Source organism: Bactrocera oleae, chromosome 2 (assembly GCF_042242935.1).
Source record: "Bactrocera oleae isolate idBacOlea1 chromosome 2, idBacOlea1, whole genome shotgun sequence".
NCBI lineage: Eukaryota > Metazoa > Arthropoda > Insecta > Diptera > Tephritidae > Bactrocera > Bactrocera oleae.
In genome coordinates this window covers 17,509,705-17,519,572 of record NC_091536.1, presented here as the reverse complement: position 1 = coordinate 17,519,572, position 9,868 = coordinate 17,509,705, and positions in this window count along the sequence as shown.

The window sequence follows — 9,868 nt, the reverse complement described above, 5'->3', positions numbered from 1 at the left end:
GTTTCTTTTCTTTTAATCGAGTTTTCAACTAGTAAACAAAACGAGTTCTTTGCGTTTCACTTTCGTTGGTGAGTTTTCAATAAGCAGAGTTGCCACAAAGCGATCAAAAGGCATGAAGCAGAAACAAAGCAAAGTAAAGGTATATAAGAATAAGTAGATAAGGTAAAATTAAAAAAAATTATAAATAAAAGATAATTTGAATATAAAATAAAAATTTAAAGTTATTTAATGACGTAAACAGATATAAAAATAATACATGTGTACGTGATATTATATATAAAAAATTTTAAGAAAATAACAATATTCAAATAAAATAATACAAATTATGAGATATCGGTAAAAAATAATAGTATAATGATGTTGTTTGCATCGGCTAGTTAGCAGAATACAGACCTTCTGCTAGTAGTCTTTGGCTCTTGCTTCCCAGCGGATTCCAGTCAAGGATTTCTTTTAATTCAATGATACTTTTTCTGCTCATCTAATTTGTTTCAGTTACTTTTTCGTAATAAATATTTAAGACCAAATATGTATATATGTATGTTCAAATGCGTGTTTATATGCTGGTATGTATATAAGTATGATGTACGTCATGTATGCATGCAAAATAATTCTAATGGCGAAAAATCTGATTGCAACTCTTTATTTGTGGTTGGTTCTAACCAAAACGAGTTCAATTGTTCCGCAATGCAGATTTATTCAACAAATTTTCATCGATTACGATATGCTGAAAGGCTGCATTGATTACTATACTATGCCCGTTATGATTTCTTAGCCACAATTTTCAAATTATTTGTATTTACAAATATGGTTTTGCTAGTTTGGCTTGCAGACAAAACTTGCTGGTTAATTATGAGCACCACAGCTTTTCTGAATAAACTTGACTTTTTAAGCCATTGATTTCATGCATGAGATTATGAATTCTACAAATATGTACTTACATATATTTACAAGTATGTACGAATACAAGCATTTTTTAAATGCTTCAACGCATATTTACCATTTATTGATTTATTTTATTAATAAATGCATTCATATGTATTTGTTTATATAAAAATTACGACTGTATTAAGTTTATGGCCAGATCGGTAAATACAAAATGTTACATTTACAGTTACAGGCAGATGTGAAGCCTTTGGCAATTTATAATTGTGTCGAGAAAAATGCATTTGCAGGAGATTTCAGCTCTTCACGGTATTTATCTGCCGCTTCACTGCAGCTGTAGTCTACTGTTGTGTATATTAATTCCTCGGGAAAACTGTCAGAATTTCGCATGTAAATACACACACACACACATAGCCAAGCACAGTTGTATTATTTTTTCTTGCACATATTTTTCCATTGAAGAGTTTTCCTTGTAGCCACAGCTCGTTTGTCTTGCTTCGAAGCGTGGTTACTCCTGAGAGTCATAAAATTCAGTTTGCAGAGTCGGCAAACGGCGCCAGCCCTCGCAAATATTAAGTGAATTCAAGTACATTTGTATCCATCCGATCGCTTGTCTGATTGAAGGTGGCCAGACGATAGGACGACGTTATTTGCAGCATTCCTCACATATCTTAAAGTGTATGGTATTTTTCCAATTCATTGCGGACAGTCAGCATAACATCAACAGGCTATAACTTTTTTACCTTATTTTATTGAATAGGTACTTTAGAGACGCAGTCTGTGGTCTACTTGGAAAACTACAAACTCATTTATGGGAAAATTCAACTGAAATTTGTTTAAAGGAGAGAAAAAGTATATGTATATGTATTAACATATGGTATTGTCTACATGATATTTATCCTTATTTTTTTTATTTTCTATAAAACAAATACTACAATATAGAGAAGGGCTTAGTTCGGATGCAAACATTACATACTATCTCAATTTCCAAGAATCAAAGTCATTAAGTGTCAACAAAATTTTATAATAAAAATGTTGCATATGAATTCAACATTCGTTATTAGATAGAAATTGTAAATCGACATTTTTATTTCATCAATTTATGGCATACAACTACTTTCGCGAATACGAATATATTATATTATATTGGATATATTGGGGCTAGGGAAAGGTCTGGAATAGTTTCATCTACTTTTGACGTTAGAGAAAAATATGCTTCCGAATATATTTCCACCCAATTTTATCAAAACAACTCACGCATTGAAAACTTTATATTACATAATATATATGATTCGTATTATATGGGGGCTGAGACAATTCATGGGTGAATTTCATCCATTTTCTTCACCAAATCACAGTATAACTAAGAAAATATATTTAATTAATTTATTGACCGAATTTCACGATATGAAGTCAACAGGAAGTTCGAAAATCATAAGATAAGGTATATGTGGGCTAGGAGAAGCGCTGATCGATTTTTATTAATTTTTGGTACCACACCATATTACTAAAGGGTCTACCAACAAGAACGTCATGATGTTAAAATGAAATAAAACTCTAAAATTTGGTTTAATTGGGTTCTCTTTTTGTTTGCTATGCAAATAATTTTCTGCCACTATGGCTTCGTTTGCATATCTCCATCGCCAATTTTCGATGACCCGGTGCCGCTTTTCGGCTGGAATTTCGGTTATAGTATGCTGAATGTTGTCTTTAAGCTCCTTGAGCGTTGCTGGTTGATTGGCGTAAACGTTTGATTTAACATATCCCCAGAGAAAATTATGTAGTGGCGTTAAATCGCATGATCTTGGCATCCATTTGACTGGGCCATTCCTCGAAATTAACGAGTCGCCAAACTTTGTACATAATGTGTACATGTTTAGACGTAAAACATGAGGCGGTGCACAGTTTTGTTGGAAATAGGAATTGTCCACGTCGATCTCCGCACTAAACGGTCAATTTTTGAGAATGCAATTGCGTTTTCTGAACCACTCGTGGATTTGACTCACCCCAATAGCGAAGCCATTAAGCCAGAAATGGGCCTCAACTGAGAAGCTGATTTTTCGATGAAAAATTAGGCTTCCATCGTAAGAATGTGAATTTTCCATCGTGAGAATGTGAATTTAAATAATCTCTTGTGATTTCAAAGAGTTGTACCAAAGTGAAACGTAATACGATAGCCGATAAGAAATTGGGGCTTGTATGAGGGACATATGCTCTTATTCTCATTGTCCTTAACAAGAGAGAAAAGGTTACAGGCGCAATTGGTCACAAAAATTCACATATCTATATATTATCGCCAATTACGCCAATTCTGCTACCAATATTACGCCAATTCTGCTACCTAAATCGCATTTGAAGTTTGCAAATACGATTCAATTTAATTAATTTCTGAATTGAAAAGCCGCACTTATTGGTTCAGCAGCGATACGAGCGCAAAGAACTCAGTTCGCATATCGGAATTTAAGTATCCTGTGTCACAAATCCACTGCTGTGGTTTTGCTCTGTTAGCACTTTAGTAAGTCACACACATATGCAATCACGTGTATGTGTAAGTGTAATAATGTCGCAATAATTTTGCATGCAGTCGCTTTGGTGAATAATCGCAGTTTTTTCGTTCATTGCCCACCGACCAAATAAGTGACTTTCTAATGCCATTTTACGCTTTGGCGCGTTTTAATTCCATTTCATAGTTTTCATTGCACTGACACAGAATAAGTTCATTTGCTCTCTGCTTAGCTGAGCTCAGCTTTTCTATGCATCACAATTTCCTTTGTTTGATTTTCGCTTTTATGTTCATGCTCAGTGATTTTCCAGTGCACTGCTTGACTGCTTGGTTGCGATATTTATCTTTAAAGCTGCATTTTTTTCTGTTTGTAACTTAAGTTGTGTTTCAGCAATTTTTAGTTTAGCGGAAAAAAGATGTAATTAAAACAAGTGAATATTGTATAACCTGGTAAAACTAAGGAATTTGAGTAAACAGCTGTTACTTTTCTCTTAAGAATTTGTCAAAGAAAAAGAAGAACTTAATACATAAATTTCTGAAAATATATAATTTTGTCTTTAAAAAGCTTTAAATCGCCAAAATTTAGCGATTTTATGCTAAAAAGTCTGTTGCAATAAATCGATACTAAGTTATTAAGCTATGGTTCATATTACAAGTTTACCATGTTAACCTTTGTTTATTTGCCCATCTTAATATGTGTTCCCGACTATAAAAGAATGTTTATTATTAGTAACATAACGGTTGTTCAACTAAAATCTAGTTGGACGTATTGTGATTAATGTTTGATGATATTACCACCTTTTCTTAACAACAAAGCAAATCTCTGTTTCGAATGGTTAACTGCATACAAACGCAATCTGGACAATTGATAGTCAATTAACAACAGAACTCTGACAGTCGTCTGACAATCAGAGATACTGAATAGCAGTCATTTGACAGACGACTGTCATCTGATAGCCGAAAGTTGAAAGTCATCTGACAACATATACTATACTATACTATATACTAGTATTTTTAATGTTGTATTATATTGCTATACAAAATAATTATATAAATATGCATTAACATATTCAAATGATAAAATAAAATATGCATGTATGAATGTAATATTAGTAGCAGACAAACCCCAAAATTCCCTAAGTGTTTGGGATCATCTAGTCATTCACTACAATGCTGTCAAATTGCAAATTATTGTTCTTGTTGCACAAAGTTAGCTTAATTGCCGTATTCCAGTATTTGCACAGTCACAAGGGTACTTGAATGAATCAAGGGGGAGCATGTACAATACATAAACTTGAGTTCAGAAGAGAAAGTTTAAATGACCTGTTAGACCAAAGGCAAAATTGTTCTCTAAATATTTACTATAAAAAAAGCAATAAAACAGCAAATTCGCTGTAAGGAAATGAAGAATACTGAATTTCCGAAAAAAAATTAAACATATTAATAAAAAGAAAATATTATTACTAGACGAATACGGTAAATATTGCTATAGTTTTCCACATTTCCCTCAACTCATTTCCAACATATATGTAGAACTTTAAATTTTCACCAAACGCAATGTTTATGCTCTCTTCACAATTGAAACATTTTATTTGTTGTTGTGAGCAATTTTCTTACATAAACACGTAGCTGATTTGGTTACAGTGTCCCCATTATGCTAATTAGGCCATCACTTGCTGTTGGCAGCGTGTCATGTCATATTGTAAATTTGTTGTTGGTGTAGTCGCTGCACTATAATTCATACCGGAACGTCGTAAAGCCGCACAGTTATACACCAAATAATCCCGAGCCTAATTTACATAAAGTGTGTACATATGTAATTGAATGGGTGTAAATTGCATTATTATCCTTTTGGAGTTGCCCTAAAATCTAATTTCATTTATGATAATCTGTTTGAGTGCTCTCTGCAATTGAGAATTTTGATCTGCAGCTTTGTGTTTGGCGGATTTGTGCGCATTAAAATTTTCTGAATTTATAATTTAGCATTGACTAACAACGCTTAAATGGTAAAATGAAATATGTAGTTAGTATTTAAATTGTTTTGCGCAGATGCTTCATACTGGAATGTAGAAAAATGTGGTAGTCTATATTAGAAAAATGTGTACTGAGACTACTGCACGATTCTCAGTTACGTCTGATCTATGGTGGTTTATAACTTAATTTTTTTTGGTAACTAAAGTCAACAAATAGGAACTGTACAACTTTTAACTCGCCTCTGTAATCTGTTACTGGTTTTCTGTTTTTATACAGAGTTAGGCTCGGGAATTTGGAAAGAAAAAAATACTTCTGAAATTTTAGTTTTGGTTTGGGTTCTAAGTGCGGTAAATACAATTTCCGTTATATGGTTCCAGCCCTGATTTTTGGTTTTCAATAGCTCTTAGAAAATCAGACGAATTAGTTATCAATTGTCATCGAGCAAACACTAAGTTTAACGTGCAATTGATTTAATTTTTGTGGGCTTTAAAGATGTGGTAGGTATTGAGGAAATAAATCATATTGTGTCCTTTGATTGTCTTTACTTTAATAGTGTTGATAGAACACAATTCCTTTTTCTTCTTTTCATTTACAAGTATATTTGCGATTTTCTCTTAGTAAACAGCCTTAAAAGACAATCAGTACTATGAAAAGTCCGCCATTTATGAGCACAAAGTTGAAAAGCAATGTAATAAAATCAAAAAAAATTTTAATAAATATTTGTATACTTGAAAATTTAATATTAAATTACTTTGCTTGAACTCTGTAAGCCACTCGCTGCTAGAGGACAATCAAACGGCACTTCGCCTTTGGCTATTTGCTCCCTATATAAAAGGTGAGCATTCAAGTAACATGCTTGAGGCAATTCAGTATCCTGCTATCGCTTTATTCTACCCATCTCAATTTCCATTTTCAACAGTGCGGCGAAAGTTTTGTGCAATATTTCGTGTATTTTTCACTCTTCCTGTTTGTTCTTTTGTTTTAGCATTCATTTTACGGATTATGGCTGCTTTGGCTATTCTTCGTGACCTTTAAGCGAGTTGGGGTAGTTTTAAGTGTCGAATGCATATTTTTTAAATTTTTTCGCTTCTGTGAAATTTTTTTTAGTTGGCATATTTGCCTTCTGTGTCCTTACTACTCTCTTTTTGCACAATCGTTTACCTTTTTGGCAAAAAATTTGCATACCAATGAGCGAATTCTCTTCAGATTAATTTGTCTTTGTTGTTGAATGTCTGGATGGGTGGTGTGGTCTTTTCTTATCCATTTCATTTATATAACCACAAATGGATTTCGCAAAGTTTGCCGGGTTTTGTTTGTTGTAGCGCGAGTGGAAATTCATTTAAAATTTAAATATTTATTTTTTGAGATTTTATAAAATTTGCATGCATATTCACACTTTAGTTTATCTTAATTAGCGCCAGATTTATATTTTTAACGTCACAAGCTGTAAAACACTGAAACAACTCCCTACAACCTACAAGCGACAGTCGGCAGCATCTCTTCTGTGCAATGAGCCTCGAATGCAATAAATTTCCGGCGTGTTCTCCGCATTGCTTTGCCCATTTTACCTTTTTCACACACCATTTGCCGGTCGTTAGTAGTCATTGAAACTAGTTAGACAAAGTAGGACGAATTGCATATTTCCGCCAACACTTCCGACATATTGTGGATGCCACATACATACTCCTTTAGTTTTTCACTATTTGCTTTATGAAATTGTAAAAGTTATGCCTGCGTTTATGAGCATTTTTAATGTTGATGATTAATGAAATTTATTATAAGGTGGTAATGTTTCGAGAAAAGTAAAATTTTTATAAAAATTTATCAATATTAGTTCCAAAATTTCATCTGAACAAATATATGCCACACTGATGCATTTAAATTACGGTAGTTAAATGTAATCTGCAGACTTTTCTCCTCCTTTGACATGTGTGCGAAGTTTGACAGAGTTTTGACAATTACGACGTAACGGATTAATCTGTCAATTTTGACAATGGGAAAGATAGTTCGCTGGCCAATAAAAATAAAATAAAGTCAACTTTCAGCTACCTTTGTCGCAAATTATATACTTTGTAACTTTTCCTGTTCCCAAATATGAGATAATCGGCCCATGGAACACATTATGCTTCGATTGAAATCATCAAAAGACATTCTATTGCTTTTTATTTCATTTCTTTCAAGTTAGAAATGAGTTTTTGATCGGTTCGTAAGAGATAAGCAAAAAAGTAGCTGTACTTTTCGTTATAAGCTATTATGATTTTTAAAACAGAAATATACAACATTCTTGTTTATTTTAAGGTTGGAAACATATGTTAATAAGCAGATACATATCTCTTACTAACCAAGAAAAGCTGATCTATTTGGTCGTGTGACACTGTGGTAAAGTATCCAGTTCAAGTAAAAGCTGGTCATGCACACATATTATACACTCCAAAGACATGTCTTTGAATATATACACGTACTCTTTGATTTCTCAACCATACTAAACATGATTTCACCTGCGCACGTATAATTTCCTTACAGTGTCATATGTGTTCATGTATTATTGTACTTTTGCATGCATTTTTTTTTGCTCATATTCCTTTCCGAACCCCTCTTTTAGAGCTTTTGAGTGCTTACACATTTCCTGTAACATTGTATTGCGGTGTATTTGTATGTGTTTATGTATGTACGTTGATATAAATATATGCACTCTCATAAGCATTTGCAATGCTTTCCGCTCCTGTTGACTTGCAACGTCACCATTCAGGTTATGCTTCACTTTATGACTGTTATAAACTACAATTTCATACAAATTGTGATTTGTTACTATCAATATCATTGATTCTGCCAATTTGTCAATAAGAAAGCTTTGTTATTTTGTGCGCTGCAGAATGAGCTTAATGCCCTCTAAAAATGAATATCAGCATTGTTAGTCGTAAAAAGGAAGACAGCAACAACTATTTGCACACATACTTATTTTTTATAAAATTTTTTGCATTTTGCATTTAATTTTATTTTATTTAAGACTATTTCAAATTTTTTTTAAAGGGAATGCGTTTGGTGGCCCATAACTATGTATAATCATTATGTCCGTTTCCGACCAACATCATAGAAATTAGCGGTCTAGAGTTTGTAAAGCTCGTGCTTGAATTCAACAGTTCAGACATAGCAACGTTGCATTTAGAACTAATACAAGAAACACCTTTTAGCAATATAAAATACGAAATTTACGTAAAAATGTTTTAATTAATTTACCATTAACTTTTGTTTCGGATAATTCTGAAGCAAAGTTGACTGAAACTATTTTATGCTCAAACGGATTCATGTATGCATGTACATATGTACATATGTATGTAAATTGATAAGCTACATATATATGCATTTATTTTCACCCAAAACGTAATTAAATGTGCGACATTACAATTAATGCGCTATTCCATCGTACTCATTTGTTGCGCTATTAATTTAGCCACTAAAAATCATTATTTTGTATTGCAAATTCCCAAAACATTTCCTAATGCACTAAAACCAAAATTATTTGAACCCTCAAAAGAGCGTGTAATTACGACCGAATGCAGTAATAAAATTCAACTTGTCCAACATGCCGTACACAGCCACACACACATGCGCGTAGACAACATAAAAGCAGTCATATTTTCCATTGTACAATTACACATAACTATAAGTACATGCTTGGATGAGTGCATTTGTAGTTGTTGTCACGAATATTCTGCAGCATTTTATGCGCATTAATAAGTAATTCATTGTATAGCAGTTTATGCGCAGATGTGTGTTCCTCTCCACTCGTATGCATATTCGCTCTTCAACGCGAGACACTAAACCGGCGAATTGGCAATGTTATTCGCGCATATGCGAAAATAGCTACGAAGAGGAAGGACTTTATTGAATATAGAATATGACCTCGGTGGTTGCTGGTATTGTATGCCCAGAACGGAATCATTTCGTTTTGCAACGGTACTTGGATTTATAGTGCCCTTTATCATATTGCCAAAGTAGTACAGGTTTGATTTTAAATTAAAACACCTTAATTGTCGCTATGAAGCTAAATCAGAGTCATTCTTCTTTTGTAAGAGCTGCTTGATAGGTGAGCAATTCGGTTCAGAAAACTTTCGAAACTGACAAAGTGTTGCAGAAGGATGTTTGACTTTGATTATGGTTTGTTTTTGATGGTGCAAAATATAACTATCAAAGTATAAGGGATATAGAAATATTTAATCGGAGAGTCCCTCAGTATTTGACTTCCAAAACATACTTAATAAAGTTCCCGCCCTGATCTACTTAAGTCAAAAGAATTTAAAAGCTTACTATACCTTTCTGGCCAAGTTTGTATTAAGAACGGGCTTACTACTCGGCTTAGCCAAAGGAAAGCCTTCCCGACTGGATTATAACCAAAATGTGTCTGTTTAATGTATTTTCATAAACTATTCACCAAGACTCAGGTAGTCAGCTTTTGGGTTTCGGCCGATGAAATTAATTCGTTTCAAATATTTCTAAGTACTGAACTAT